The following is an 8333-nucleotide window of genomic DNA, read 5'->3' on the forward strand; positions in this document are numbered from 1 at the left end:
GTGGTGGCTCACACCTGTAATCCCAGCACTTTGGGAGGCTGAGGTGGGCAGATCACGAGGTCAGGAGATCCAGACCATCCTGGCTAACATGGTGAAACCCCGTCTCTACTAAAAATACAAAAACAAAATTAGCCAGGCGTGGTGACGGGCACCTGTAGTCCCAGCTACTTGGGAGGCTGAGGTGGGAGAATGGCATGAACCTGGGAGGCAGAGCTTGCAGTGAGCCGAGATTGTGCCACTGCACTCCAGCCTGGGTGAGAGCGAGACTCCGTCTCAAAAAAAAAAAAAAAAAAAAAGAGAGAGAGAGAGAGAGAATTTTTGGGAGTTTAAATACCCTCTAGAGGTTTCCATTGGTTACTTGGTATATTCCCTATGTAAATGAAGAGGATGAAGTAAAGTTACAAAGTCATTTACTCGGCGAACGCCCTATGAAGGGGATATTTCCTGGCATAGCTGAAGTGTGAATTGGCCTTATGTTCCCTGCCCCCACACCCTACTTTCCTGTCTCACAGGCACACGGCAAAGGCAGTGCCCCAGGTCTACCTGGGTCAGCCATAGAGCAGGCAGCAGAGGACCTGAGGCTGCCTAGAGAGCTGGGCCCATAGAGGCCACGTGGTCAGCGCTGGTGTTAAGAAGCAGGTGGTGAGAACTGGGGCCCCTGGAGCGATGGGGCGCCCTGTGTCTAAGTTAGGGCTATGGCTCAGCTTCAGCAGATTCTTGCTGTAAAGAAACATGAGCCTGGTACTAGCAGATCTAATTTTTCAGGAGAAATAAGAAATCTGGATTTCATGTGAACTATTCCAACTTTTAAACTTTTGCATGAAAAAAGTTCCCCTGTGTAGGCCAAAGGAAAGTTATCTGCAAGCCAGATGTGGCCTCCAACTACAATATGGAACTTGGTCTTGTTGGAACTCAGAAAAAAAATACCCCAAAGTAAGGGGCTTTGGCATGCTGAGAGCTTTGAACTGAAGGAAATTGGAAGTCCTCAGAAGCAGCCTCAGGTGCAAGTTCTCTCTGACCTTCTCCTGCCCTCTGTCTCTTGTCCCTCTTTTTCCCCTGAAGCAAGTCATAGAAACCAGAATTCCTCTTCCCCAAGGTGGGCAATAGAAACTAGAACCCTTCTCCCCTACAGCAAGCAGTAACATCTAGAAAGGCCACACTCTCCCTTTTCCCTTGAAGACCCTCATTCCAAGAGGGGTCCTGCCCCACACCGGGGAAGAAGAAATGCTACACAGAGCCCAAGAAGAATCTGAGCAGATGGTCCCCCCTCAGTCCATTACCATTAGATCACACCCTTTTGCCCATCACATTTCTGCACTGCTGTCCCTGCTTTGTTGAACCTAAGCATAAAAATGGACAATTTTTCCTTTGGGTCTTTGGGTCTGAATAGTCCTGTGTCACATAAAACTTTGATTAAGCAAATCTGTTACGTTTTTCCCTTGTTAACCTGTCTTTGTTATAGAAATGTCAGCTGTGACCCTTATGATGCGTGAGGAAAGGGATCACACCTTTCCGCCCCTACAGTAGAAACTGAGGCAGTACCCCGGGGTGACTTGTTTCCTCCACTCACCACCCTCCAGCCACCGGAAGCGTCCTTCTGCTCCTTGACCATCACCTCTGGGGACTTTGTGCACAGCTCCAGTTTGTACCCTCCCCTCTACCTTCCCCCATGACCTCACCCTTTTGCTGGGTGACTTCTATTTCCCCTTAAGGGCTTAGCAGAGCATTCGTTTTCAAACTTTCCTTGCTGCAGCCCAGAATAAGGAATGCATTTAATATCAAGCCCCAGAACACAAATACAACAGAACTATTTGTTACGTAGTGGAGGATGGGGCTTTCAGAATGGGAGGTGAGCAAAAATGAGTCTAGGTAAGACTGAAAATGCAAGAACATTGTCTCAACATTAATTCAGCTACTATTTATTGAGTATTTACAGTCTACGTGGTGACAAGAACACAGGGATGAGCAACTGTACAATTATGCTTTAAATATTCCTATTTATTGAGTTCCTACTACTTATAAGGTATTTTAACTGTTTACTGACTTCAGGGATCACTGCAAGCTAACAGTCTAGTGGAGATGTAAGAAAGTATTTACAATAATTGCTAAAACAATGGTCTTTGGTCGGGCGTGGTGGCTCATGACTACAATCCCAGCAGTTTGGGAGGCTGAGGCAGGAGGATCACTTGAGTCTGGGAGTTTGAGACCAGTCTGGGCAACATAGTGAGATCCCATCTCTACAGAAAATGAATAAAAATAGCCAGGCATGGTGGCATGGACCTGTAGCCCCAGCTACTCTGGAGGCTGAGGCAGGAGGATCATTTGAGCTGGGAGGTTGAGGCTGCAGTGAGCCAAGGAAATGCCACTGCACTCCAGCCTGGGTAACAGAGCAAGACTCTGTCTCAAAACAACAACAAAACAAAACAACAGTCTTTGACTTCTAGTGTATTAATAAAATCCATAGACTATTCATGATGGTGAGTGAGGTGTTCGATAATTTCTTTTGATGATCATCACCCAGTTTCAGGTTTTAGCCCACCAAGCCATCAGGTGTATCCATTTTCAATCCTATAACCTTCTACTTAGTGTGGTTGACCTCTCTATTGTAATAGAGTTTTGCTATCCACTCACTGTTTCTCTGAGAATACTGATCCCATTTGCCTGCTTTGTAGATTATTTTACAAACACATATGGTAAAATTTCTGTCTTACACATAATGTAGCTAAGCTAACTCTCAGGACTCACCTTGCCTTTCTTTTTTTTTTTTTTTTTTTTTTTGAGACAAAGTTTCACTCTTGTTGCCCAGGCTGGAGTGCAATGGCGTGATCTCTGCTCACTGCAACCTCCGCCTCCCGGGTTCAAGCCATTCTCCTGCCTCAACCTCCTGAGTAGCTGGGATTACAGGCATGCACCACCATGCCCGGCTAATTTTTTATTTTTAGTAGAAACAGGGTTTCTCCATGTTGGCCAGGCTGGTCTCGAACTCCTGACCTCAAGTGATCTGCCTGCTTCGGCCTCCCAAAGTGCTGGGATTATAGGCATGAGCCACTGCGCCCGGCCTCATCTGGCCTTTCTAATTCACCAGACCTTGTGCCATAGCTGCTAAATTAAACTTTCTAAAAGTGGCTGTTACTAGTCATTGTAACCCTTATCATTCATTTTTTAAAATTCCATTTGTTTCATTAATTTGTAAATGTATTTCATTTATTTACGTTTTTCAACTTGTGTCTCTGAATGTAATTTCTCCTTGGAGGTTTTTCTACTGTGTCAACCCAGGGAGTCTATCCTTTAAGCTTTAACCAACATTTAGGTTTTCTTGCCATAATTAAAGTTAAAAATGTGTTGTTTAATCTGCCTTGCAGAAAAGTAGGAGCCCTGCTGGAATTCCTAAAAATGTTTTGTAATAATCTAGTTAGCACGATATTAGACTTTTCTCTTGTGTTTATAATTTAGATTTTCTCCCCTTAGCTTTATTTCATTATGTCTGATTAAATCTGTTATATGATGCAACTTAATTTCCCAGCCTTTGTGTTTTGAACCAACATATGCTTAACTACTGTACGATTATGATTCATCTCCCCAACTTACATTAAACTGCCCCACTCTCCAGTCCTCCTGCTCCAGAGCCAACTCGGGGCATTTATGAAGCTTTGGTCTCTCTCATATGGGAGTAACAGGCCTTTAGGGCTTCCTCAGTAGGAAGTGGGGCATGTTCCATACCCACACACATACAGCGGGCACGTCCCCAAACATAGGAGGGGGTTAAGATGCTTGGCTCCTGTTCCCCTACCTGCCAAAGTATGACTATCCCTTACAGTTAGGCAAGCTCGCCAGAGATATACTGTACCTTTACAGTAGGAGACTGAGGGGCAGCCGTGTGATCTGTGGTCTTTCTTTTTCTTTTTTCTTTCTTTTTTTTTTTTTTTGAGACGGAGTCTTGCTCTGTTGCTCAGGGTGGAGTGCAGTGGTGCAATCTCAGCTCACCACAACCTCCACCTCCCGGGCTTAAGTGATACTCCTGCCTCAGCCTCCTGAGTAGCTGGGATTACAGGCACCTGCCACCACGCCCAGCTAATTTTTGTATTTTTAGTAGAGATGAGGTTTCACCATGTTGGCCAGGCTGGTCTCGAACTCCTGACCTCAGATGATTCACCCACCTCAGCCTCCCAAAAGGTTGGGATTACAGGCATAAGCCACTGTGCCCAGCCAATCTGTGGTCTTTCTTTCCCACTCCCAGTTTCTACGTCTGTGGAAATAGGAAATGTATTAGCAGAGCGTTTACCCAGTTGTTTTAAGGGAAAGACCTGTTCAAAGGCTCCTGGGAGGAACTTAGTCATGTGGCCACACAGCTGCAAGGGAGCCTGGGAAATGTGGTCTTTGCTTGAGCAGCCATGTACTCAGCCAGACCTGCTATCATGGAAAAAAGGGGAGAATGGATAGAGGCACAACTAGAAGTGGGCCAGAGGTATCAAGAACCACTCCCAAGCAGAACCACAAACCTGCAGTCCAGAGCTCAGGAGGCCAACGTGATAGCTGGGAGTCAGTCAAGTTCTCAGCACACCCGCTGTCACCACTGGTGACATCTTAAAGGCACTGTGTGGCTTCTGAGGCTGCTGGAGGGAGTATTATTTTCAGGAGTCCACAAGGACCAACAAATGTGTTTCCCACTGAGATTTTTTTGAGGATTTGAATTCCTTAGCATATCTTAGGCTTTCTGGCGTACTAGGTGGATTTTAGCTGGTCTCCCTCTGCCCATGGTGACCTTATTTCCAGAACAACAAAGAAAGGCATGCACGCTGACAGGTGGCTTGACTGTAGATCTGGATACCTAAACATTTCTGGAAATTTCAGCAAGTGTGGTCATCCTGCTGTTGCTTGTATAGTATAATTATGTCCTGCTCCTGTAATAGTCACTGAAGGGGGCCTTTGGGATGCCTCTACTTTCCCAATAGAGCTGTTCTTCACAGAGCTCCACACCCGTTTTTGGCAAGCCACTCTTGTGCAAAAACATAATGGCATGAAATTGTGGGGGGAAAAAAAAACAGTCCGGGTGCAGTGGCTCATGCCTGTAATCCCAAAACTTTGGGAGGCCAAGGAGGGCAGATCATGAGGTCAGGAGTTCGAGATCAGCCTGGCCAACATGGCAAAACTCTGTCTCTACTAAAAATACAAAACTTAGCTGGGCATAGTGGTGCGCGCATGTAATGCCAGTTACACAGGAGGCTGAGGCAGGATAATTACTTGAGCCCGAGAGGTGGAGGTTGCAGTGAGCCAAAATCGTGCCACTGCACTCCAGCCTGGGTGACAGAGAAAGACACTGTCCAAAAAAAAAAAAAAAAAACCAAAACAATAGTTATATAAAATAGATTGATTTCCAATTAAGAGAAAAGGAAAGAGTTGCAGCCATATCTCCACAATAGTCATTAAACAACACTGTCTGGAGCAGGATAAAGTTAGAAACATTCAGCAATAGAGAACAGAAAGATACCCAGATAATTCACAGAAGATAAATTCTTATCACTGGAGTGGCCAAGATATAATTTTCAAGATGGTAAAAATATTAATCAAATCTTATTGTTTTTCAGCAAAGAAATCCAGATTCCTTACCCTGGCATTCAGGACTTTCAAAATTAAGGTCTTAATCTCATTTATGAGCATAGATGCAAAAACACCAAGTGAAATATTTTTTAAATGGTGCATTATTACCAAGTAGGGCTAATTTTAGGGATGCAAAAGTGGTTCAACACTAGGAAATCTATTAATGTAATTCAATACATTAATTAATAGATTAAAGGAGAAAAACCATTTGAGTATCTCAGTAGACGGTGAACAAGCTTTTGATTAAATTCAACGCCATTGCTATTAAAGACTCTTACTAGATGAAAAAGATGGAAATAGCTACTGGAAACACACAGCAAACATCACACTGAATGGAGTAAAAGTAATATTCTCACAAAGACACGAAGAAGATGGTGATGCCTCCTACCATCGCCACCATTCAGTGGAGTCTGCTAAAAGTCTCAGTGAACCAATAAAATAGGTACAAGAAAAGCAGTATAAAGATTGGAAGGGGCAGAGCACGGTGGCTCATGCCTGTAATCCCAGTACTTTGGGAGGCCCAGGCGGGCAGATCACTTGAGGCCAGGAGTTCGAGACCAGCCTGACCAATATGACAAAATGCTGTCTCTACCAAAAAATACAAAAGTTAGCCAGGTGTGGTGGCGGGCACCTGTAATCCCAGTAACTAGGGAGGCTGAGGCAGAAGAATTGCTTGAACCATGGAGGTGGAGGTTGCAGTGAGCTGAGATAGTGCCGTTACATTCCAGCCTGAGCCACAGAGTGAGACCCTGTCTCAAAAAAAAAAAAAAAAAAAAGATGGGAAGGAAGTGATCAACTGCCACTATTTGTAAACCATATCATTATCCAGATAGAAAATGCACGATAATAAAATGAGAAATTATCAGATTAATAAGATACAAAATCAATACATCAGAATACTACAAAAAATACAAAATACTTACGCATAAGTACCATCAGAAATATGGGAGATCTATAATTATAAAAGATCTAAAATTATCAAAGTTTATTGAAGAACATAAAAGAAGACCAAAAGAAGGTGAAAGATATTCTAGCCGCTGAATGAGAAAACTTGTTACTGTCTAGATGTCAGTTTTTAAAAAATTAATCTATAAATTTAATTCACTCCTAATCAAAATTTTAATTGGATTTTTTGGTAGCTCTTGATACACTGATTTTAAAGTTCATGTGTGTGGATTATTTCTGAAAGGGCAGATAAACTGGTAAAGCCTATTGAGGGGGAATTGAATGATAGAATTTAGGGGAGGGAGACTTAGTCATTGTCTACCTTATTGTGTCTTTTGTATTTGGTAACATGTGCATGTTTCCCCTAGACAACAAACTTAATAAAATTAAAATATAGAGCTTATTCAGGGAAAATCTATTTAAGAAAAACAAGATGTTTTTGGGAAAAAAAGGTATCACGTTATCAACTAGGAAAACATAATCAAGCCATAATTCGAGGTTTTGTTACTGGGGCAGAGATAATTGAACACACCAGTGGGACAGAATAGAGAGTTAAAAACAGTCATGTAGGGCTGGGCATGGTGGGTCATGCCCGTAATCCCAGCACTTTGGGAGGTTGAGACAGGAGAATTGCTTGAGCCCAGGAGTTTGAGACTAGCCTGGGCAACATAGTGAGACACTGTCTCTACAAAAAATACACGCACACACACACACACACAAATTAGCCCAGTGCGGTGGCACATGCCTGTAGTCCCAGCTACTCAGGAGGCTGAAGTGGGAGCATCACTTGAGCCCAGGAAGTGGAGGCTGCAGTGAGCCGTAATTGCTCACTGAACTCCGGCCTGGATGACAGAATGATACTCTGTCTCAAAACAACAGCAACAACATGCAAAAAAAACCAACAACAAAACAGTTATGTATATATGGCAATGTATAATAAAGGCAGCATTTAAAATCAATGGGTAAAATAATGGACTATTAAATAGATATTGAGCCTCTCAGTTCCTTCTCTGTATAGTGGTTATAGTGACTTCATAGGATTCTTGGAAGGGTTATGGAATATGATTCAGCCTTAAAAAAGAAGGAAATTCTGACACACGTTCCAACATGGATGAACCTTGAGGACACTATGCTGAGTGAAATAAACCAGTCATGAAAGGACAAACAGTGTATGATTCTACTTATAACTTATATGAGGTACCTTGAGCAGTCAAAATCTTTTTTTCTTTGAGATGGAGTCTCGCTCTTGTTGCCCAGGCTGGAGTGCAATGGCACGATCTCAGCTCACTGCAACCTCCGCCTCCTGGGTTCAAGCAATTCTCCTGCCTCAGCCTCCTAAGTAGCTGGGATTACAGGTATCTGCCACCACGTCCGGCCAATTTTTGTATTTTTAGTAGAGACGGGGTTTCACCATGTTGGTCAGGCTGGTCTCGAACTCCTGACCTTATGATCTGCCTGCCTCGGCCTCCTAAAGTGCTGGGATTACAGGCATGAGCCACTGCGCCTGGCCGAGTAGTCAAAATCTTAGAGAGTAGAGTGGTTGTTGCCAGGGGCTAAGGGGAGGGGGAAATGGGGCATGAGTGTTTAGTGGGTACAGAGTTTCAGCTTGGGAAGATGAAGAAGTTCTGGAGATGGATGGTGGTGATGGTTGCATGATAATGTGAATGTACTTAATGCCATAGAACAATGCACTTCAAAATTGTTAAAATGGTAAGTTTTATGTTATATTACTACAATTTAAAAAATAAAACATAATAACCATTAAAAAAAGAAAAACAAGACAAAACAAA

The sequence above is a fragment of the Gorilla gorilla genome, chromosome 7 (genome assembly GCF_029281585.2).
Source record: "Gorilla gorilla gorilla isolate KB3781 chromosome 7, NHGRI_mGorGor1-v2.1_pri, whole genome shotgun sequence".
Classification (NCBI taxonomy): Eukaryota; Metazoa; Chordata; class Mammalia; order Primates; family Hominidae; genus Gorilla; species Gorilla gorilla.